At 39.7% G+C, this 24,181-nt stretch overlaps 1 long non-coding RNA gene across 2 annotated transcripts in view; it reads left to right on the top strand.

Moving 5' to 3' along the window:
• Positions 1–21,177: 21,177 nt before the first annotated feature.
• LOC132053601 (uncharacterized) overlaps positions 21,178–24,181 on the top strand; it is a 35,813-nt gene continuing 32,809 nt past the window's right edge. Inside the window, exon 1 of one of the 2 annotated variants that reach the window (XR_009414178.1) lies at positions 21,178–21,267. This is a non-coding gene — a long non-coding RNA (uncharacterized LOC132053601). The remainder of the gene's footprint in view (positions 21,268–24,181) is intronic. The other variant, XR_009414180.1, reaches the window with a different exon arrangement.

Here is a 24,181-nt window from a genome sequence, read left to right on the forward strand (position 1 = left end):
GATTCACTTAGTTTGATGTAGATGATCACTAATATCTCTTGAGTTTTTGTGGGAGAAGTGTTCTAGAGAGAAGGAGTGAAAAATGGAAATGAAATAATGAACTTCGTCCCCTTTTTAATAACTTAGAAATCTATCTGTCGGGAAAATATACGGACACTTATATGGTCCATATAAACTTATACGGTCCGTATAAGTGACCGTGAAATCGACCCTTCAGCCTCTCGTCTCTGTGACCATTATACGGCACATTATACGGTCCGTATAAATTTATACGGTCCGTATAAGTGACCGTATAATCCCATCAGTGAGGGACCTTCACTGTGATGGTTCTGCGGTCCATTATACGGACCGTATAACATTATACGGACCGTATAACCCATCAGTTCACTGATCTTATGCTCGTCACTTCGTTTGATCTCCAATCCTTATAGAACCTTCTTAACACTTGTTTATCACCTCATTAACAATCTAAGGGATGTTATAAATCTTCTCCAAAGCATCGTTAAATCATCATTAACTTGTTACTCATAATTCTCTTCCGATACTTATCGTATGCCTTGTCTTCTCTTGGCAACTTTCTCGTCTAACATCGAATGTCTTTGAAATCTTATTAGGGTCATCAAATATCATTCCTTACTTATTGCAACACTGTATACTTCGTGTCCTTCGTTAGTCTATTCACTGTACATCAACGGGGAATTTTTCGAGGTGTAACATTTTGGCTCCTTCAATCTAGTATATTTCCCTCTTTTGAGCTTGGGAATATTGTAGTTCATCTTAGAACTGAATTTGTTCTTCCCCCCTTTTAAAGGATGATCTCATATACCAGTAACCTTCGAGTATTAACCGTCTTTGATAGTCATCTGGCCGACCTTAGCGATCCTTCAACTCCTTTATTACATATAATGCCGGAGTTCTTTTCATCACATGGTTTAACTTATTTCCTTTTTGCTAGTTGAGTTCTTGTATCAAATCAAAATGCTTATACATATCGGATACAATTCAGATGCCTTCTTTATTGACTTTTCACTTCTACCTTTCATGACTAGTAGTTCCCTAGGCTAAGGAATTAATGGGGACATCGGAATTCATTAGGCCCCTTATGGAGTGTCCGACTATACCACGCTCCTTTAGCCCTAGTCTTCCTCCACGACTATCTTCTTAATATCCTTGAAATTCTCCTTGCTCTAGGTTCCCAATTCCGATTTATGCCTATACTGTACCATTAAAAGTTGATACTCCACACCATCCATTCCCACGACTCGTCCTTTCATTAGCTTAGCTCATTTTGTCCCGTAATTCTTCTTAACTACTTGTTTGCATCACAGCCATGCATCATAGTCCTTCTAGTGTTCTGTCGGTTCTTGTTCTTATCATGAAATCCTCAGAAAGTACACCTTTTTCTTTCTCCTTTCGTCGAGTCTTTATCTTCCTTTATGATACTACAACTTGTACACATATATATATCTCGAATTTTCTCGGTTTTCTTCATAATCGCATCTTTGTATCTTTCACATAATCATTGTCTTATAATTTCAATTTGTTTTCCTTTGGGTAATCCTACTGACTCATTAATCTTCTCCTTGTTGTCGGCAGCCACATAATCCCTTTAACCATTTCATTACACCTCCTCCTCCCTTTAGTCCTCATAGTTTCTTTTGTTTTCTTTTACTCGTAAAATGCCTGTTTCTATTAGTCATTCTTTACTCTTAGCTTAGGAGACTTTGGAGTGTTTCGTTACGAGTGCGAATCCCTTTTGACGCTGAAAATCTCTTCTTGGGGTACTTTCTTCCCTTAAATAGGTGTACCAATCATGTGTTCACATCCATTCTCCTAGTTAAATCTCTGGAGTTTAAAATTTCCTCGTCGCTCTCATAAGACCTGTTTATTTCTTCTCAAGGATGCACCTTTGTCCATTATTTACAGCCTTCTTGGTTCTGGTTATGAAGACGTATAGGTTGGTTCCGGGGTCCTCAAGTTCATCTTTTGTCACGTACAACATTACTCTATCTCTCGTTGATTTATTTAAATTTGATCTTATCATCTGTTTTCCTGCTTTCATCCTAACCTTTTCCTCAAATATATTACATGATCCTCAATGGGTATACGTTTTCCTTGTCTAAGTTTCTCTCCCCTTCATGATATCATAACCCTCTTTTTCCTAATTCTTGTGCTTACATATTTGGTCGCGTTACCGCTATCTAACTTTTTCCCGAGAAAACCCAATCCTAATTCTCTCGATAGCGCTTGCTACCTCAATTTTGACATACAGCACAATCAATACTTTTAACATGTCGTAAAATCAATCATAAGGGTATACATAATATTCGATGTAGCCACTCGTGACTTATCTTTTTATCGCTTTTCAATGCCTTTTCTTGCGAGATATCCGGTTGCCATTTGATTTTGTCCTGAACCCATGGCTTATTATGCCTCCCCTCTTTTGACCAAACTAGTCAAACTTATATCTGGTAACCATCTTGAAATCGTAATCATAAGGCTCATATGCTTCTGATTTCTTTGAGTTATTTCGGGTTCTCATATTCACCATATGTCTAAATCTGTGGGACTTCTTAGTATATCTTTCTAAGTCTTAATTGTAACCCTGACAATATAACTTTACTTAAAAATCTTTACTCATATACATAATCGTTTCCCTCCTTGTTTATAACCCAACACCGGATGTGTTTTGAAAGCTCTCTGTCAAGGTCCCTTTCATGATCTTGACTTCCTCAAATTAGTCTAGCCTCCATGTTTATTGTTACACCCCGTAGTTTCGTATGTTGGGATTCGAGCTACCTTTCAGGAGATATGTGAGCTTATATGTGTTTAACTTATGGTTACAAGGGTTTAAGTGCATGTTGTAAGCTATGGAAGGATTGAAGGGTAAGTAAATTAAGGAAATTAAATTTGTTGGAACTTGGAAGAGAATATGAGGGGTAATTTTGGATCAACTTGGAGAAAGAATATCTTTTAGTAGATGAGGAGTTTTGAAGCAAGGTAAAAGCCTAAAATGAAGTTCGTCGAGTCTAGTTTCCAACCCAATAAACCGCTCGACAATAGGATATCGGAGTAGAGAATTATGGACGTTACAAGTTTGGCTGACAAAGCAAAAACGCGTGCTACAGTACCTACTTGCTACAGTAACTGCTACAATGACCCGACCCAAATTTGACCCACTATTTAAGGACCAAATCTGATCCAAAACCTTATTTTTCAGCCAAGAATCCTCCAAATATTTCCCAAACCTTCTAGAAAATTCTCTCAACTTCTATCCACTAGATTTTAACGCGAATTAAGTATAATCTCCGGATTTAAGGTTGGACAGCGCGTAGTTGCGATTATATTATCGTATTGCGATGAAACTTGGCTTGGATTCAAGGTGATAATCGAAGATATTGCAATTCTAGCGGGTGAAAGGTATGAATTTTTCCTTATTAGTATTGATTTAAGCTTATCTACGGATGAAAAGTTACTAAATGAGCGTACAAGGAATTTATGGGTCGAGAAATTGGATAAAACATCGTGTGTGATGTTTATGGAATATTTTGGTGTTGATAATATTGTTGTTGATGTTGGTATTGTTGTTGTTGTTGTTGGTTGCTGAGTTGAGATTTTGGCCTAGGCATATAAACAGAGGAGACGCTGCCGAAATTTCGGCAGATTCTAGAAAGATGTATTTGGAGGCTTAGGATAAGTATATGACAACGGGCCTTATAATGGAATGAATGGTTTTATATGTAGATTTCAAGACAGGAGGTAGGTTGGAAAGTCGAGAAGCGAGCTTCCAGGTATGTTAAAGCTATCCTTTCCTTCTTTTTGGCATGATCTATGACAAGTGCGAAGCGTAACGATATCCATAATGAATCCATTCCTAGATGTAGGATATCCTGAGTTCCTTGACCTCTTAAGCTCGAAGGGGCATTCTTAAGTTGTGCGATTTCATAATGTTGTCTAATTCCCGAAGGGGACATTCATAAGGTTTTTCTCTTACCTATGCATTTTATATTTAATTTTTGAGTCTCGAAGGAGACAAATGAAAAGGGGAAGAAGTTCCCAATTTTGAGAAAAAGGGGAAGAAGTTCCCATTTTTAAGAAAAGGGAAGAAGTCCCGTTTTGAAATAAAAGTTGCTCCGAAGGGAGTCTTTTGATAGTTTTCAAAGATTTTCATGCATTTGCATATTTACATACATGCACGACATTATTTCATGGGGAAGGGAAAAGGGCTAAGGCGTTATATACGCAAACCACCGATCGACTCGGTATATGATGATTATGATGCTGAAGGGCCATCATTATTAAGCGGTTACTAAGCCGTCGCCCGGCGGGGCCATCATTATTAAGCGCGCCCGGGCCGCGAGCAGTGAAGGCAGGCATTATATATATATATATATATATATATATATATATATATATATATATATATATATATATATATATATATATATACATATACATACTCATGCTGCATCAAAAGTTCATATGCACGTACATGTTTATCAGAGTTGGTTACAGGTACAGATTGAGTCTATTACTCTTCTATCCTCCGCGCCGAGATATATTGTTTCAATTCTGCCTTACATACTCGGTACATTGTTCGTACTGACGTTCTTTTTCTTGGGGGCGCTGCGTTTCATGCCACGCAGGTGTATACAGATGAGTAGAAGACATTTGGCTATAGGATGTTCCCACGTTATCAGCTGGATTGGTGAGCTCCATCTCTGTTCGGAGTGTTGCCGAGTCAGAGTACTTATGTTATGGTATCTCGTGTATGTTAGAGACTTTTTGCCGACGTTGTCTCCGTGGTATGTTTGTCGAGATGTCGACAAAGTGATGTCGACCGAGTCATTTGTGGACTTTAAAGGAGTATGTATTTTAGATGATTTATTTTGGAAAAGTTTTATGTTCTTAAAAGTTTTTTGAAATGATTGGTTTTGATAGAGTGAATGTCCGAGGTTCGCTCGACTCGATGAGAGTCGGTGCCGTCATGCCCTATTAGGATTGGGGTGTGAGAAAGTGGTATCAGAGCAGTTCGTCCTAGGGGTTGTCTGCAAAGTCGTGTTCAGTAGAGTCTTGTTTATGGTATGAAGCACGCCACATTTATAAACAGGAGGCTACAGGACATCTAGGATGGTTACCTTTCTTTCTTATCTTAGATCGTGCCGTAGAGCTATGTCATAGGGTATGAAATCCCTGGTCCTAACCCCAGATGTCTTGATTATTGATAAGTGATTGCTTGCTTGGTTTTAAGGTTACTAGTAAGGATTGATGCTCGTATCGGAAAGGTATGTTTCCCGTCTATTGGTGTTGATATATGAGAAGAATTTGGTATAGCTGAACTATTGGATTGTTTGTGTTTCTGTGGTTGCCCTGTGAGCCATTGGACTTGCTTTCCGAGTCGTGTGCGAGTGTTTAGGATAGTAAGAATTACAAGGGGGGGGGGGGGGGGGAATCCGTTAAAAATCTCTCAAAGCTAAATCTAAGTATGTGTACATTGCGAAGTAAGGGAAATGGGAAACCTAGCGACAAAGGATGGTAAGTGAAATATGTTGAATTAATACTTGTGAACCTGCTTTCACAGAAGGAATTCTTAGACGGCTCAGTTGAGATTAAAGGGATTCAGACGGGTTATATTAAAGGCCTTATAGGAATGAGACTTATTGGGATTATAAAGAAAATTGATAAACAGGTAAGATATCCGGAATGATCTGCAAGGAAGGTGATCAATAGTACAATTTGAGGTTTTATAGAAACAAGTGAGTAAAATATTGTGAGTCCAATGAAGACAATAAGGTAGTAAATTATCGAAAGGATGATGGAATCGGCTATATGTTCAAGTTAAGTTAAAGAATATTGCTGCACATAGATACGGACTGATTTTGAGACTTATGGTCGAAGCTACTGAGATAATTATATACAAGTGGGATTAAGGGGAATAATAGGGTTTTGATAATGAAGTGATACAATATGAGGGAAAGGACTAAGTGAAGAGTTGAGGCCAAAGGTGGGATAACAAGCGGAGGATATACGCCACTTTATTACGGATGAATTGAGGGAAAGTACAAGGTAACGCAAGTTAGAGTGATACCATAAGGTAAAACCTTTAAGGGGGGAAGCAAGTAAGCTTGAGTACGAGCACAAGGATGGATCATAGATATAGTTTGAAGTAAGTTTCGTCTTAATTTAACATTCGAGGACGAATGTTTTTAAAAGGGGGAAGGATGTTACACCCCGTAGTTTCGTATGTTGAGATTCGAGCTACCTTTCAGGAGGTATGTGAGCTTATATATGTTTAACTTACGGTTACAAGGGTTTAAATGCATGTTGTAAGCTATGGAAGGATTGAAGGGCAAGTGAATTAAGGAAATTAAATTTGGTGAAACTTGGAAGAGAATATAAGGGGTAATTTTGGCCCAACTTGGAGAAAGAATATCTTTTAGTAGATGAAGAGTTTTGAAGCAAGGTAAAAGCCTAAAATGAAGTTCGTCGAGTCTAGTTTCCAACCCAATAAACCGCTCGTCGATAGGACATCGGAGTAGAGAATTATGGACGTAACAAGTTCAGCTGACAAAGCAAAAACGCGTGCTACAGTTGTTGCTATAGTACCTACTTGCTACAGTACTGCTACAATAACCCGACCCGAATTTGACCCACTATTTAAGAACCAAATCTGATCCAAAACCTTATTTTTCAGCCAAGAATCCTCCAAATATTTCCCAAACCTTCTAGAAAATTCTCCCAACTTCTATCCACTAGATTTTAACACGAATTAAGTATAATCTCCGATTTAAGGTTGGAATGACGTAGTTGCGATTATACTATCGTATTGCGGTGAAATTTGGCTTGGATTCAAGGTGATAATCGAAGATATTGCAATTCTAGCGGGTGAAAGGTATGAATTTTTCCTTATTAGTATTGATTTAAGCTTATTTACGGATGAAAAGTTACTAAATGAGCGTACAAGGAATTTATGGGTCGAGAAATTGGATAAAACATCGTGTGGGATGTTTATGGAATATTTTGGTGTTGATAATATTGTTGTTGTTGTTGGTATTGTTGTTGTTGTTGTTGGTTTTGAGTTGAGATTTTGGGCTAGGCATATAAAGGAGAAGATCTTGCGAAATTTCGGCAGATTCTAGAAAGATTTATTTAGAGGCTTAGGATAAGTATATGACAACGGGCCTAATAATAGAATGAATGGTTTTATATGTAGATTTCAAGATAGGAGGTAGGTTGGAAAGTCGAGAAGCGAGCTTCCAGGTATGTTAAGGCTATCCTTTCCTTCTTTTTGGCATGATCTATGACAAGTGCGAAGCGTAACGATATCCATATTGAATCCATTCCTAGATGTAGGATATACTGAGTTCCTTGACCTCTTAAGCCCGAAGGGGCATTCTTAAGTTGTGCGATTTCATAATGTTGTCTAATTCCCGAAGGGGACATTCGTAAGGTCTTTCTCTTACCTATGCATTTTATATTTAAATTTTGAGTCTCGAAGGAGACAAATGAAAAGGGGAAGAAGTTCCCAATTTTGAGAAAAAGGGGAAGAAGTTCCCATTTTTAAGAAAAGGGAAGAAGTTCCCGTTTTGAAATAAAAGTTGCTCCGAAGGGAGTCTTTTGATGGTTTTCAAAGATTTTCATGCATTTGCATATTTACATACATGCACGACATCATTTCATAGGGAAGGGAAAAGGGCTAAGGCGTTATATACGCAAACCACCTGATCAGCTGGTATACGATGATTATGATGCCCGAAGGGGCCATCATTATTAAGCCGAAAACGGCTGCCCGAAGGGGCCATTATGCTATGATGCCCGAAGGGGCTGCGAGCAGGGTAAAGGCATGCATTATATATATATATATATACATACATACATACATACATACTCATGCTGAATCAAAAGTTCATATGCACATACATGTTTATCAGAGTGGGTTACAGGTACAGATTGAGTCTATTACTCTTCTATCCTCCACGCCGAGATATATTGTTTCAATTCTGCCTTACATAATCGGTACATTGTTCGTGCTGACGTCCATTTGCCTGGGGGCGCTGCGTTTCATGCCACGCAGGTGTATACAGATAAGTAGAAGATATTTGGCTATAGGATGTTCCCAGGATATCAGCTGGATTGGTGATCTCCATCTCAGTTCGGAGTGTTGCCGAGTCAGAGTACTTATATTATGGTATCTCGTGTATGTTAGAGACTTTTGCAGACAGTGTACTGTGGTATGTTTGTCGAGATGTCGACAAAATGATGTCAGCTGAGTCATTTGTGGACTTTAAAGGAGTATGTATTTTAGATGATTTCTTTTTGGAAAAGTTTTATGTTCTTAAAAGTTTTTGAAATGACAGGTTTTGATAGAGCAAATGTCTGAGGGTTCGCTCGACTCTGATGAGAGTCGGGTGCCCGTCATGCCCTATTAGAATTGGGGTGTGACATTTATCGTACCTTCTCATCTGTAAATATACTTTTCTAAGTGTTGCCGATAGCTTTTATCAGCACAGTTTAATACAATAACCTTTACTCATACTTGTACTCTGTTTCTCGGTCTGAAAATAATCAACCTCACATTCATTCTTTTCATTGCCAAATAGTCTTTTATCATATATCTTTGAAAACCCATTTGAAGTTCTAAAGGGAAAGTCCAAATAAAATCATTAAATGTATTTTCCTATGTTGGAAACGTCCCGTACTTCCTTGGTGGGATGAATATTATCGTAGCTTTTGAAACTTTCAATATCTAGAAAATTTCCCATAACCACAAGTCAACACACGTGATTACTTTCCATTCCTAGTTCCCAGGGTTCATAGTGGCAGAAATGTCTTAGTCACAATTACCCATGAATACTTCAATTATTGATTTCTTTAAAATCCCAGATTGTCGACCATTAGATGATATCCCATAGTAATCGCACATAACATAAAGAGTTTCAGTAAGATGATCCACATACCTGTGACCGGCCTGTCCTGATACTGGTCTTGGGGGCTGTAAAGTGAAATATTCCTTTCATCATCCTCCCACCATCTACTCGTCATCGATCCCATCCCGTCTCAAAGATAGTCCGAAGGATACGAATGCGTGGCGGCCCGATTGACTCGAGGCCGGGATAGAGGGCTAGAATACTCGGTAACACTTACACTCGCCATTTGCCGACGTAATGCTCCATCATGAGAGAAACTGGAGGGGCCAAATCTGGTGCAGCCTCAGGAGCTTCCTGCTCCACTGGTGACTCATACGAATCCTCAGATGGGTCCGTCTCTGTGACACCTCGGAATCTTTCCGTACTTGAGTGACGAGTAGAACGATGAAGAGCTTGAGTATATGATGTGTTGATAAGTCGGGAATGGCCAATCATGAATTTTGTGGAAATAATAAAGTTGCGAAAATTTCCAGCCAGTGGTCGTATAGTGCACAATACGGCCCGTAAAGTGATTTACGGACCGTATAGTGCGATCGTCCTCCAGCTTGCCAAAAAGTCTCAAGTTCTGTTAAGTGTTGAAATGGTTAAACACGACCCAGTATACGGCCCGTAAACTGGTTTACGGACCGTAAATCAGGTCGTAAACTGCTGGTCCTTCAACCAAACTTTCTGTTTTCCTTATGCTTAAATACGGCCATGGAGGACGGACCGTAAACTAGTTATACGGTCCGTAAACTGTGGTTTACGACCATTGTTCATCCCGACAATAATTCATTAAAGATCAGATTTTGGGATTTTTAAAAAGGGACTTAAGCTCATTTCACTTCATTTTTCTTCAAGGCACTTCAAGAAACCTCTAGAGTGTTCTAAACACTTCATCCATGAGAAAACAAGAGAAATCAAAGATCATCAACTAGAAATAGAGTGAAACAAGTGGAAGAAACATCATCAAAGTTATTCAACCCAAGAAATTCCAAGAGAGAGAAAGTAGGGTTTTGGTGGAAGGGTGAATTGTTATCCAAGGCTTGTTCCTCCATCATCCAAGGTATGTTTTATGGTATTTTCATGATGTTAAGAGTATTATAAAGTAGAAACACTTGAATTACAAAAGAATGCATGAAATGGGTTAGATATGGAAGAATAATGTCATCTTGAAATAGTAGTTGGATTGAATCATGGAAATGGATGTGTCAATGTTATGAATGAGTTATAAATGACATTTAGAACATGAAATAAGCATTGGATATGAAAGAATACGATGATGGATTTTTAGTCATAATTATGGAGAATTGGTATGAAATTATGAAATGCGAATGAATGACGATTGTTACTAGTAATATTATGACTGTTGGTAGGAATGGTTGAGGGTTGATATGGAATATGGCGGAAAAGTAGTATAAACAAAGGAAACGCTGTCCGATTTTCTTTAGCCTTAAGAAGTACGTTCTTGTAATTGATTAGCTAATGTTGATACGAATTCCATTGAAGGTAAACGAGTGCATTAAAGGAGAACGAGCAAGCGATAGAATAGCTAAACGACGAAGGTATGTAAGGCTCAACTTTTCTTTTTAAGGCATGACTTCTATGTCATGAAATTCCTCTTTACTACGAATGTCCCATCTCCAAGAAAGTCAAGAGTCCTCACTCATGAATAGCTATACGAGATAAGAGATATGCTATGAGCATGGTAACGATAATGATGGTAGTAAGCTAAAGACTAGAGATCTTTATAGTCTATGGTATAATGCTCCATAACGAAGTCGGGGTCTACGACCTTATGCCACCCCGATATAAATGTAGACGCCTTGAGTTCAAATGTATGTGTTAAGGATATGTATAGTTATATGTGACGTAAGAATGCTAAAATATGATATACTTACGATGCGATTATGACACGATTAAAGATGATAGAATAATATGTTCATGAAATAAATGATAGCGATGAACCTACGATAATGTATGATGACAAGTACATGAAGTATATGGTGTCTATGCACAAATATATGTACTATGAGGATAGGATGATGCATGTACGATATGAGATATATGTGATGTGATCGAGCCCTCGTGGCCGAATACGGTATGCTGTCGAGCCTATGAGGCCGAATACGGATAATGATCAAATGTGTATAAATAGATGCGACATTATGATAAGTGTATGTATGTGTATGATGAATGCATGATGATGATTGGATGTGTTAAGGTCATGATACCCCTATGTGATGTATATGTACATATGTATGTATCGAGCCCTGAGAGGGCCGAGTACGGATACCAATAAGCCTATCGAGCCCGCGAGGGCCGAGCACGGATACTATTAAGCCATCGAGCCCAAGAGGGCCGAGTACGTATGCCGCTAAGCCCATCGAGCCCATAAGGGCCGAGTACGTATATTCCCAAGCCTATCGAGCCCAAGGGGGCCGAGTACGTATACCAGCAATGCCATCAAGCCAAGAGGGCCGAGTACGTATACTAACGATCCCATCGAGCCCGAAGGGGCCGAGTACGAATGATACCTAATCTATATGAATACGATTATGATATTTTCATTAGTATGATTATGTTATATGTACGATTATGCCATATGCATCACGTCCGTGAATACGAATGAGATAAGTATATGACATCTTTACGAGCACGAGTAGGCTACGTATATGACAGCGATTAGAGTACGGATATGCTAATACCATGTAAGTGCCGAGTAAGGGCCATGTATATGCGAAGTACGTGATACGAGCATGAGTATGACAAGAGAGTAGATACGAAAGGTAAGTAAGTAAAAGATATGAATGTATGTATACGAGCACGAAATAGAACATGTAACGTCCCTACGGAAAGCAGGTAAGTACTATGAAGAAAATGTTAATATCTTCCATCTTGTGTTATTCCATATATTACCGTTATGTTTCTCCATCATTACTGTTCATGCTTTACATACTCAGTACAATATTCGTACTGACGTCCTTCTCTTTGGATATTGTGTTCATGCCCACGGGTAGACAAGGAGACGGTGCGATTCACGATAGCGTAGAGTTACTAAGCCCTCCTTTTTATTCGGAGGTGCTATTTTGAGACATCATTTTGTGTACATGTATTTTGGGCACGGCGGGGTCTGTCCCGTCTGTATATCTAGTATTCCAGTAGAGGCTCGTAGATGCGTATGTGTGGGTAGCATAGTCCCATGGCTTTCATGTAAATGCAAGCATACGTGTATTATCATTTTGATAGCCGAAATGGCCTATATGTATATAAGTAAATATGATTTAAATGCAAATCGTTTTCTATGACTATTCATGGTAAGAAATATTAATAAAGCCGAGTAAGCAATGGAATAAGTGGTGCTCGGTGGTCAGCCTCGGGTACCCGTCATGGCCCGTAGGTCGGGTCGTGACAAAGTGGTATTAGAGCAGTTCAGTCCTAGGAAGTGTCTACAAGCCGTGTCTAGTAGAGTCTTGTTTATGGTGTGTTGCGCGCCACGCTAATAAACAAGAGGCTACAGGACATTTAGGAAAAATGACCATCTTTCTTCATATGAGATCGTGCGATAGAGCCAAGTATAAGATGAAATTCCTCCCTAATGAGTATGTTATGATTTCAGAAATGCCGCCAAAAGGGAAAGCTAAAGCCGCCCAGAGGGGCGAGACTACGATGAAGAGGCGGGCAGAAATAGAGCCGCCTATGAACATAGATGAGGGCGAATCACATGATGAGGTTCCATCTAATGCCTCCACCACTCCGCCCGTTACGGAAGAGCAAGAAGGGGCTTCAGCTCCAGCTCCTATGCCTACAGTTCCTCCACCACCCACTTCAAGCCAACAAGTGGCCGAGGCCATTAACTTATTGACACGATTAGTTGCCACCCGTGCACAGCGAAGAAGGTCGTGGGCCGAGTGATCGTTCAGCAAGTACTAGAGCCCTTGATTTTATGAGTATGAATCCCCCGGAGTTTTTCGGGTCGAAGCCGGATGAAGACCCTCAAAGTTTTATTGATGAAATGTTAAGAACATTGAGGATTATCCATGCCTCTGAAACCGAATCAGTGGAGTTAGCATCTTATAGACTCCGGGATGTGGCGGTTCTATGGTATAACAATTGGAGATCGGCAAGGAAAGAGAATGCGCCCCCTCCGGTTTGGCTAGAATTCGCAGATGCCTTCACCCGCCACTATTTGCCGCCCGAGGTCCGCCGAGCTAGAGCGGATAAGTTCTTAAATTTAAAGCAAGGCAGTATGAGTGCCCGGGAGTATAGCCTTCAGTTTAATTCATTGGCTAGATATGCTCCAACCATGGTGGCTGATATGGGGGATAGGGTGCACAGGTTTGTGAGTGGCCTAGGGCCACATCTGTATCAAGAATGTTTAACGGTTTCATTGCAAGACGGGATGGATATTTCCCGCATTCAAGCCCACGCCCAAAATTTAGAAGAGCAACAACAGTCGCACAGGGATGAACGTGGAGTTGACAAGGGGCGAAGTAAGGGCCGCATCCGTGGGTGCCGATAGCGACTACAGAGGAAGCTCGAGGAAGTCATATTCTAGGCACTCGTGCCGGGGTCCGATTACTCCATTCATTCCGGACCGAGTCGAGTTTCGAGAGCTCGGGTCTCTCGTATAGAAGTGATTCGGGCCGACGAGATCGTCCATACCACAATGTACCCGGTGCGGTAAGCAACATTGGGGACCATGTCGAGTGGGGTCGGATGTTTGCTATAGTTGTGGCCGGTCGGGGTCATATTATGAGAGAGTGCCCATTTCGAGGTGGCAGGCGTGCGGTCCAGCCCCCGGGGTCCGCAGCCGGGTCTTCGTCATCCATGCGCCCCGCGGGACGAGACTCCCAGACATTAGCAGTGCAGGGTAGAAGCAGGGGGAGAGCATCTAATTCAAGTGGTCCTCAGCATCGTATGTATGCATTGGCTGAGCGACAGATCCGCAGTCACCCCCCGATGCCGTCACGGTGTATATCTATATTTTTGATTAAGTGTTAAAGGAAGGATAGATAATTGTAGCAATAAGCAAGTATAAATTGAGAAGTTATATTATGTAGAGGTGGTAATGGGGAAAGAATGATATGTGGTATTATGGTTCTCAAGTTTAAGGAAGTAAGATGTGAAGAGGGAAAACCCCAAGATAGCGATGATGATGAGTTACGGCTATAAGAAGCTACTTATGTATAAAGTAAAGGGAAGAGGGAAGATATGAGTATGTTAAGCCCCCACATATAGATTATCGTAGCTATGGATCATCGAATGCATGAATAAGACGCGCAGATAGTAAAGAGGCATATGAATTAAAGATTTGAAAGCAAACCGTGAATTTAAAAATGGTGTAGGCAAACCCCACGGGGGAAGCGAGGAAAAGGAACGCAAGTGTAGAAACTTAACGATAGACCCTAAGACGTGTCAAATAGATGTGATAAGCGATGATAGTGACGATGTTAAGAAATGCTTATGATCTTATATGTATATGTGCCTATATATGACTATTATGGAAACCCGAGCTTGTATGACCGGGTAGAGTATGATATATGCGTATGAATATGTATACATGATGATGAGCACGCACCACTATAGTTAGGTACGGATAACCCTGGGCCTTGGCCGGGCCAAGTATGTGAAGTACCGATTCTTCGTAGTCGGGTATGTTGTGTAGATACTATGTACACGCTATGTAAGTGCTATGTACACGAATATGTTAAGCATGTGTAATATATACGATATGTAAATGATGCGAATACGAGTGAAAATATGTTACGACTATAGAAATGCGATGAGTATGAGTATGTAAATGAATGTGACCATGAATAGAGATATGGCTATGAACACAAATATGTGTATGGATGAGGATATCTGTATATGTATAGGTGTATACGCACATGAATCAGCTAAGAACGGTGATATGACTTGCAAGCAATTATACTTCGCTAATGAAACCAAGCGAGATAGAGTTGCAAACCATGTAAGATTTAATATCGTTATTGAGCAAGAAAAAGAATCGACAGGACGCAGAAATTAAATGAAAGGTATGGTGAGAGATGGTGAGAAAGGAGGAATTAAATCCTCGACAAAAGGGTTAGGCTCATATTGGTAGGGGAATGCATTAATGAAGTGTAATAGTTAGAGTATCTGAACACCCCTATTTCCATCATTACTCAGATATTATGTCCCCTAATTGTGGATTGTGTTGTGGCCCTGTGAGGCAATGATATTATGGGCTGTTGTGACAGGAGGATAGCGCCATATTACAAAGGAAACTCTGGCAAAATTTTTCTAGAATCCCCGAGTGTCGAACATTCGAGGACGAATGTTCCAAAAGGGGGGAAGAATGTGACACCTCGGAATCTTTCCGTACTTGAGTGACGAGTAGAACGATGAAGAGCTTGAGTATATGATGTGTTGATAAGTCGGGAATGGCCAATCATGAATTTTGTGGAAATAATAAAGTTGCGAAAATTTCCAGCCAGTGGTCGTATAGTGCACAATACGGCCCGTAAAGTGATTTACGGACCGTATAGTGCGATCGTCCTCCAGCTTGCCAAAAAGTCTCAAGTTCTGTTAAGTGTTGAAATGGTTAAACACGACCCAGTATACGGCCCGTAAACTGGTTTACGGACCGTAAATCAGGTCGTAAATCATTCGGTCCTTCAGCCAAACTTTCTGTTTTCCTTATGCTTAAATACGGCCATGGAGGACGGACCGTAAACTAGTTATACGGTCCGTAAACTGTGGTTTACGACCACTGTTCATCCCGACAATAATTCATTAAAGATCAGATTTTGGGATTTTTAAAAAGGGACTTAAGCTCATTTCACTTCATTTTTCTTCAAGGCACTTCAAGAAACCTCTAGAGTGTTCTAAACACTTCATCCATGAGAAAACAAGAGAAATCAAAGATCATCAACTAGAAATAGAGTGAAACAAGTGGAAGAAACATCATCAAAGTTATTCAACCCAAGAAATTCCAGAGAGAGAGAGAGTAGGGTTTTGGTGGAAGGGTGAGTTGTTATCCAAGGCTTGTTCCTCCATCATCCAAGGTATGTTTTATGGTATTTTCATGATGTTAAGAGTATTATAAAGTAGAAACACTTGAATTACAAAAGAATGCATGAAATGGGTTAGATATGGAAGAATAATGTCATCTTGAAATAGTAGTTGGATTGAATCATGGAAATGGATGTGTCAATGTTATGAATGAGTTATAAATGACATTTAGAACATGAAATAAGCATTGGATATGAAAGAATACGACGATGGATTTTTAGTCATAATTATGGAGAATTGGTATGAAATTATGAAATGCGAATGAATGACGATTGTTACTAGTGATATTATGACTGTTGGTAGGAATGGTTGAGGGTTGATATGGAATATGGCGGAAAAATAGTATAAACAAAGGAAACGCTGTCCGATTTTCTTTAGCCTTAAGAAGTACGTTCTTGTAATTGATTAGCTGATGTTGATACGAATTCCATTGAAGGTAAACGAGTGCATTAAAGGAGAACGAGCAAGCGATAGAATAGCTAAACGACGAAGGTATGTAAGGCTCAACCTTTCTTTTTAAGGCATGACTTCTATGGCATGAAATTCCTCTTTACTACGAATGTCCCATCTCCAAGAAAGTCAAGAGTCCTCACTCATGAATAGCTATACGAGATAAGAGATATGCTATGAGCATGATAACGATAATGATGGTAGTAAGCTAAAGACTAGAGATGCTATAGCCTATGGTATAATGCTCCATAACGAAGTCGGGGTCTACGACCTTAAGCCACCCCGATATAAATGTAGATGTCTTGAGTTCAAATGTATGTATTAAGGATATGTATAGTTATATGTGACGTAAGAATGCTAAAATATGATATGCTTACGATGCGATTATGACACGATTAAAGATGAAAGAATAATATGTTCATGAAATAAATGATAGCGATGAACCTACGATAATGTATGATGACAAGTACATGAAGTATATGGTGTCTATGCACAAATATATGTACTATGACGATAGGATGATGCATGTACGATATGAGATATATGTGATGTGATAGAGCCCTCGTGGCCGAATACGGTATGCTGTCGAGCTTATAAGGTCGAATACGGATAATGATCAAATGTGTATAAATAGATGCGGCATTATGATAAGTGTATGTATGTGTATGATGAATGCATGATGATGATTGGATGTGTTAAGGTCATGATACCCTTATGTGATGTATATGTACATATGTATGTATCGAGCCCAAGAGGGCCGAGTACGGATACCAATAAGCCTATCGAGCCCATGAGGGCCGAGTACGGATACTATTAAGCCATCGAGCCCAAGAGGGCCGAGTACGTATGCCGCTAAGCCCATCGAGCCCATAAGGGCCGAGTACGTATATTCCCAAGCCTATCGAGCCCAAGGGGGCCGAGTACGTATACCAGCAATGCCATCGAGCCAAGAGGGCCGAGTACGTATACTAACGATCCCATCGAGCCCGAAGGGGCCGAGTACGAATGATACCGATCTATATGAATACGATTATGATATTTTCATTAGTATGATTATGTTATATGTACGATTATGCCATATGCATCACGTCCATGTGAATACGAATGAGATAAGTATATGACATCTTTACGAGCACGAGTATGCTACGTATATGACAGCGATTAGAGTACGGATATGCTAATACCATGTAAGTGCCGAGTAAGGGCCATGTATATGCGAAGTACGTGATACGAGCATGAGTATGAAAAGAGAGTAGATACGAAAGGTAAGTAAGTAAAAGATATGAATGTATGTATACGAGCACGAAATAGAACATGTAACGTCCCTACGGAAAGCAGGTAAGTACTATGAAGAAAATGTTAATATCTTCCATCTTGTGTTATTCCATATATTACCGTTATGTTTCTCCATCATTACTGTTCATGCTTTACATACTCAGTACAATATTCGTACTGACGTCCTTCTCTTTAGACGCTGTGATCATGCCCACAGGTAGACAAGGAGACGGTGCAGATATGCAGTAGCTAGCAGCAGAGTTACGGAAGCCCTCCTTTATTCCGGAGGTGCTATTTGAGACATCATTTTGTGTACATGTATTTTGGGCACGGCGGGGTCCTGTCCCGTCTGTATATCTAGTATTCCAGTAGAGGCTCGTAGATGCGTATGTGTGGGTAGCATAGTCCCATGGCTTTCATGTAAATGCAAGCATACGTGTATTATCATTTTGATAGCCGAAATGGCCTATATGTATATAAGTAAATATGATTTAAATGCAAATCGTTTTCTATGACTATTTATGGTAAGAAATAATAATAAAGGCTGAGTAAGCAATGGAATAGGTGGTGCCCGGTGGTCAGCCTCGGGTACCCGTCGCGGCCCGTAGGTCGGGTCGTGACAGTCTCATAGCTATCCTCTAACGGATCCTCCTCCATAGAAGTCACAGGCTCTGGGGGAGTCGTCTCAATATCCTCAGAAGGATCTGACTCAAGGGAGTAACTAAGACTCCTCCTAATCTGTCCTGGTACCCGTGGTCCGGAATCGGTGGGTAGTGTTGGTCCGGAGTCCACCCTGCACCCCCACTATAAAAAATCTTCATCTTCATCTATATCAATCTGCACACAAGAGGGTCAGAAACGATCGTTCTTAAACTTTGGCTCTATCGTACGATCTAAGATGAGAAGGAAAGGTTAATGATTCCTAAATGCCACGCAACCTCCTATTTATAAGGGTGGCGCGCTTCACACCCATAAACAAGAATCTACTGGACACGGTCTGTAGACAACCCTAGGACAGAACTGCTCAGATACCACTTCTGTCATGACCCAAGCCGATGAATCGTGACGAGTGCCTGACCACTACTGACCAAGCACCCCCAACTCATACTTGCATCTGTCATTGAGCAATATGGTGGCCCATATATAAACTATAACTGAACTATACTATCTCCTATATGCAACAATAACTCGCAACTAGCATACATATATATACATACGTACTGCGGATAACAGTGCAGGCCGACTAGACCGCTACATATGCTCTACCACAAAAATAAGAGCCCACAGGGCTACATAACATCCCACTACATATAACTATCTACAGACATCTACAGAACACGAACTATAGAAAAGACAGGATAAGGCCCCGTCGTACCCATATATATATATATATACATGTCAAAATGGCATACCAAAACGACTGCAGCTCCGAACCAAGTAGAGCGCACTAACTGTAGCTGAGTGGAGGGCCTACTGGACTGGACCGCCGGTCTGGCTACCTGGACCTGCAGGCATGAATGTAGCGTCCACAGAAAGGGACGTCAGTACGAACAGTGTACTGAGTATGTAAGGCATGAATAATAATAAAATAAGAAATATGGAACATAACATGAGATAAAGATAACCTGTAAATCTGATTGCCTCACATGGCGGATACCATGTATGCTTACCTTTATATAGAAAACATTTTTCATACATATATATATACAATGGTGCTGCGGAACGTACAGCCCGATCCATAAGTATTTTATATTGCTGCGGAATGTGCAGCCCGATCCATAAGTATTTTATATTGCTGCGGAATGTGCAGCCCGATCCATCTATCATATCATCATTATATATGTTGCCGCGGAACGAACGGCCTGATCCATTTATCCATATATCCTGCATCCGGGCATCCCGCTCCTTGGATGATATCATAGTATACCAACTAATCAGGTGGTTATGCGTATATAACGCCTCGCCCTTCTTCCCATATCCCATACATGAATATAAATATTTATATATCATATACATATATAATATAAGTAGAATGCATGAGAGCCCAAATAAAAGTTACCACTTTATCGGAGGGACGTAAGGTCGGTAACTTCCGATTTGTGTTATGGAACAATCATCATCACTATATCTCACCTTGAAGGAACAATTATTATAAGGTGAGATCAACAACAATGAATAAAATTAAGAAAATCATGAAATAAGCTCAACAATCTCGTGATAGCATCAAAATCATAAGCCTTGATGTTTCTAGAAATGGGGTCATCATCATCATCATTATCATCTTAGAAAACATCTATCTTTAGTATCATAAGAACTTTGAGAATCATGAACTTCTAACTTTTGAGAATAAGGATGTTATGGAAAACATGTATGGGTGCATAGAAGGGAATCATGCCTTTAGAAAGAAAGGGACTAGCCTTAATATACCTTTTCGGTCTCCTTAACTACCTAACGCTTGTCCTCCCAAGCTCGTGTATCTACATCCAAGAAAATTCATATTATTGTTAGGCTTATTGTCATATGCTCGTTTTAAGCCTTCAAATTAAATCCTCGTAGAATCTGCCGGAATTCCGGCAGCATCTCTCCTGTTTATATCCCTAGCCCGAAATCACAATGCCAACAAAACAACAACAATAGAAACACCAATATCAACAACATCATCATCAACATCAATATTCTCTATAAAACATCCCACACGATGTTTCCCCAATTTCTCAACCAATCACTAGACTTTACGAAGCTTCAACAACTAAATTTTCATGATACAATTCATAATACCCATAGTAAAGAATATCCTTACCTCAATCAATGTTGGTAGAGCTTGAAATTTTATTTATCTTTGGCGGCCCTTTGATTCGTTGAGATTCATTGTTAATCTTACAAACCCGAGCCTAATTTGATGTAGGAAATCTTAAATTTGCTATGTTTTGGTGTAAGGATATTGGATGAATGTTGTGGGAGGTTTTAGAGAAGTGTAGGGATGATAAATGGTGAAAAATGAGGTGATTTAGGTGACTTAAGCAGGTATACATAGTGGTCCAAAATCGGTTGGGCTGGTGGGCCGAAGTTGGTGGGCCTTTCAAGTGGCTTCTAGAATTTCCCCGTAGATTCGCGGGCTTCTGGCAGTCCATTTTAAAATGCCCATAACTCCCTATTCCGATGTATCATTGACGAACGGTTTATTGAGTTGGAAACTACACTCGATGAACTTCATTTTAGGCTCTTGAAACACCTCAAACCTACTGATATACCCAGAGATATACCTCTCTGGAGTTTGACCCAAAATTTCTATCCAAAATTTTGCTAAATTTTCGACAAACTTATTTTCTTCGATTTGCTTGATCCCGAAACCTTTAGACACTTGCTTAACACTTGTTAAGAGTATTTATTAACCTTATAAGGGTTCTATGACCTCTCCTAGCTTACGTTAGTTTACTCACAACGCACACGACGCAAAATTTTTTGAGGTGTAACAGTACAACTGTACAAGAGGATGTCGCTTGGATATCTGGTGGCAGAAATTAAGAGTAAAAATTATTGGATGAGACAGATCCAAGAAGGTAGATAAATTCGCAGTCCTGTAAGTTAATTCTTCTGCTTACTTTTATTTATATTACCTTTCCCTGAAGTTATTATTCAATGAGTCTGTTTAGGTGATACGCTCAAATTACACCTATTAATGGTATAACGTGGACGTTGTCAAATATAGTAACCCAACAAGGTTGGGGTCGAATCCCATAGGGAATAGGGTGTGAAAAGGGTACTAAATTCGTAGAATGCTATGTTTAAGTCTAATGTCTTAATCCGATGATTTTGATAAAAGTTGGGGTTTTAGTAACTAATTGCTAAATATTGCTTTGGTTGTGAATTTATGGTAAAAGAAACTAAGGTTGTGTCCCCGTTAGATAGAGTGTATGATCATGGGCATTGATCTTGATATACTTCTAATGGATCATTATATGAATGCACTTAATCCCTATATGAATCTCTACTATTTCCCAATAAATAAAGATTATTTCTTTCTATGATTTTCCCAAATATAAGAAAGTAGCTATGAAGAACGATTAATCATGCCAAGTAAATTCTTCTTATTCCTAAGTGAATTTATTAAATAAAGTTTAAAGCTTTGAGTTCTTGTTGTTTATTCTTACCAACCCTAATTATTTTCCCAAATAAATCAAGGTCTATGGCTTCAATCAATGTTTGCAACCATTAATTATGAATGAAGAATAAAGAATAACCAAACCCTAATAATCCATTATTCTTATATCAATCACAAACCCAATCACAAAACACCCATCAATTGGGTTCACAACCCTAGTAAGGAAAATTAGCTACTCATAGAAGGAGAAGAACAATAAGAAGTAATAGAAATCATAATGCTTACAATTGATTGTTTGGAATTGAAGAGAATTGAATTGTAATTGTTTGTAATCTCCCAAAAGACTTCAAAACTATGAATAGCTAATACTAGGGAAAAATAAGACTGAGTTCTGTATTGAATAATAATGCAGGAAACCTAAAATCAGGTATTTATAAGAGTCAAAGCCGTGCAAAACTGGACTGACAAAATTACCCTCGACGGACCAATGTACGGACCGTACTTTTTATACGGTCCGTAGAATCGATGAATGCCTTCCGTGAAATCTCTCCAGTAGTTCGATATACGATCAACTTTCACGGACCGTAAATATTATACGGTCCGTATATTTTGTTTGTAAAACCTCTTGTCTTGACAACTCTTCTGGAACCAACATACGGTAGGATTTACGGACCGTAAATATTATACGATCCGTACTTCTGCTCGGACATTCGCTTTATACAAAGACCCATTCTGTTGAGCATTCACGATGGAATTTACGGACCGTGAATATTCTAAGGTCCGTATATTCCTCCGTATAACTCTGTGTCACACCCCAACTTTTGATAGGGCATGATGGGCACCCGACCCTTACTTAGGGCCGACCAAACCTGCTGATTCTCGTGATACTCATAATCTTACTAGACTCTTAAGTCATGAGATGAATGCATAATGTAAGCTTTTAAAAAAAAACATGCTCTTCGTCCTTCTCAAATCAAGTAAAATCTGTAATCATATGAAATCTGTAACAAAATGCATAATGATACATCGGCTTACAGAGCCACTTACAAGACTGACATGCTATACACGTGACCTTGTCTGCAAAGTCTTTAACATAAATCAAGATACCATAACATAGATACTCTGACTCGGGCAACTCCCGAAGGAAATGGAGCTCGCTAATCCAAATGGAACATCTTCTACTAATATCCTCTCACTCATCCGTATACACCGCGTGGCACGAAACGCAATTTCCCGAAGAAGCGAGGTTAGTATGGAATATGTACGAGTATGTGTAAAGCATGAAATACAAGAAATTGGGGATCATACACCGAAATAAGGAGCATAGAAAATCATAAGGCTTGCCTTTGAAACATAAATCATGCATGTCAATATCATGTCAAATTCATTATGGAACTTAGAAGCATAATTAGATAATCATCTTGTACATATGCATATATATAACGTGTCCCGCCCCTCTAGTGAGGGACTCGGTAAATAAAATCATCATATACATGTACATATAACGTGTCCCGCCCCTCAGGGAGGGACTCGGTGAACGTATGCATGACGTGTCCCGGCCCCTCTAGTGAGGGACTCGGTGAAAGGAATCATCATATGCCATCCTGGCCGCCATCCCCGTATCATCATATCATCATATATATATATATATATATATATAACGTGTCCCGGCCCTCTAGTGAGGGACACGGTGAATAATGCAGTGGAGTTGTGCATGAGTACGTGTCCTGGCCCGGGACTCAGTGAAAGAAGTAATAACAGCTCGCACGAGCAGAGTAGTGAGAAACCATATGCACGTAAATCATCTTTTAAGACTCGATAGATAAGTAGACAAATCAACGCTCGAGTATCAAACGATAGTCATGTTAAATCCGTTCTAAATGCAATTAGGACTACGTTAAAGAGAATCTCAGGGATCGTAGACATGTATCAAACCAATCCGAGCACGCCCATGGAATTTACGGGCATTATTCGCTTTAGGACCCTCTACGAACGTATCGAAGCTATCCGAGACCGTCTATGAAAGTTAGGGACCTTATTCGACATAGAATCCTTTAGGAACAAAAACTCTTTATGCAACATTTACTATCCAATCATACAAAAGACACAAGGACCATAGCTCGACTATATTGAGAGTGCGAATATCAAGAAGTGAATAAGAATCGTAGACATGCTCGGATCTTAGGAGTAGAGTTACCCCAAGGCTCGTATCATACCTTATTTACATCTAAGACATGCCAAAAGAAAGAAAGGTAAGCTTTACATACCTGTTCCACCTCTTATTAGCTACGCTTATTCGTCCAAGGTCTTAAGCCTACACTTAAAAGGATTCACTCTAACGTTATACTCTTTTTTGCACACTTGTTTCAAATTTCAAATCAAACTACTCTAT

This window comes from Lycium ferocissimum, chromosome 4 (assembly GCF_029784015.1).
Source record: "Lycium ferocissimum isolate CSIRO_LF1 chromosome 4, AGI_CSIRO_Lferr_CH_V1, whole genome shotgun sequence".
Lineage (NCBI taxonomy): Eukaryota > Viridiplantae > Streptophyta > Magnoliopsida > Solanales > Solanaceae > Lycium > Lycium ferocissimum.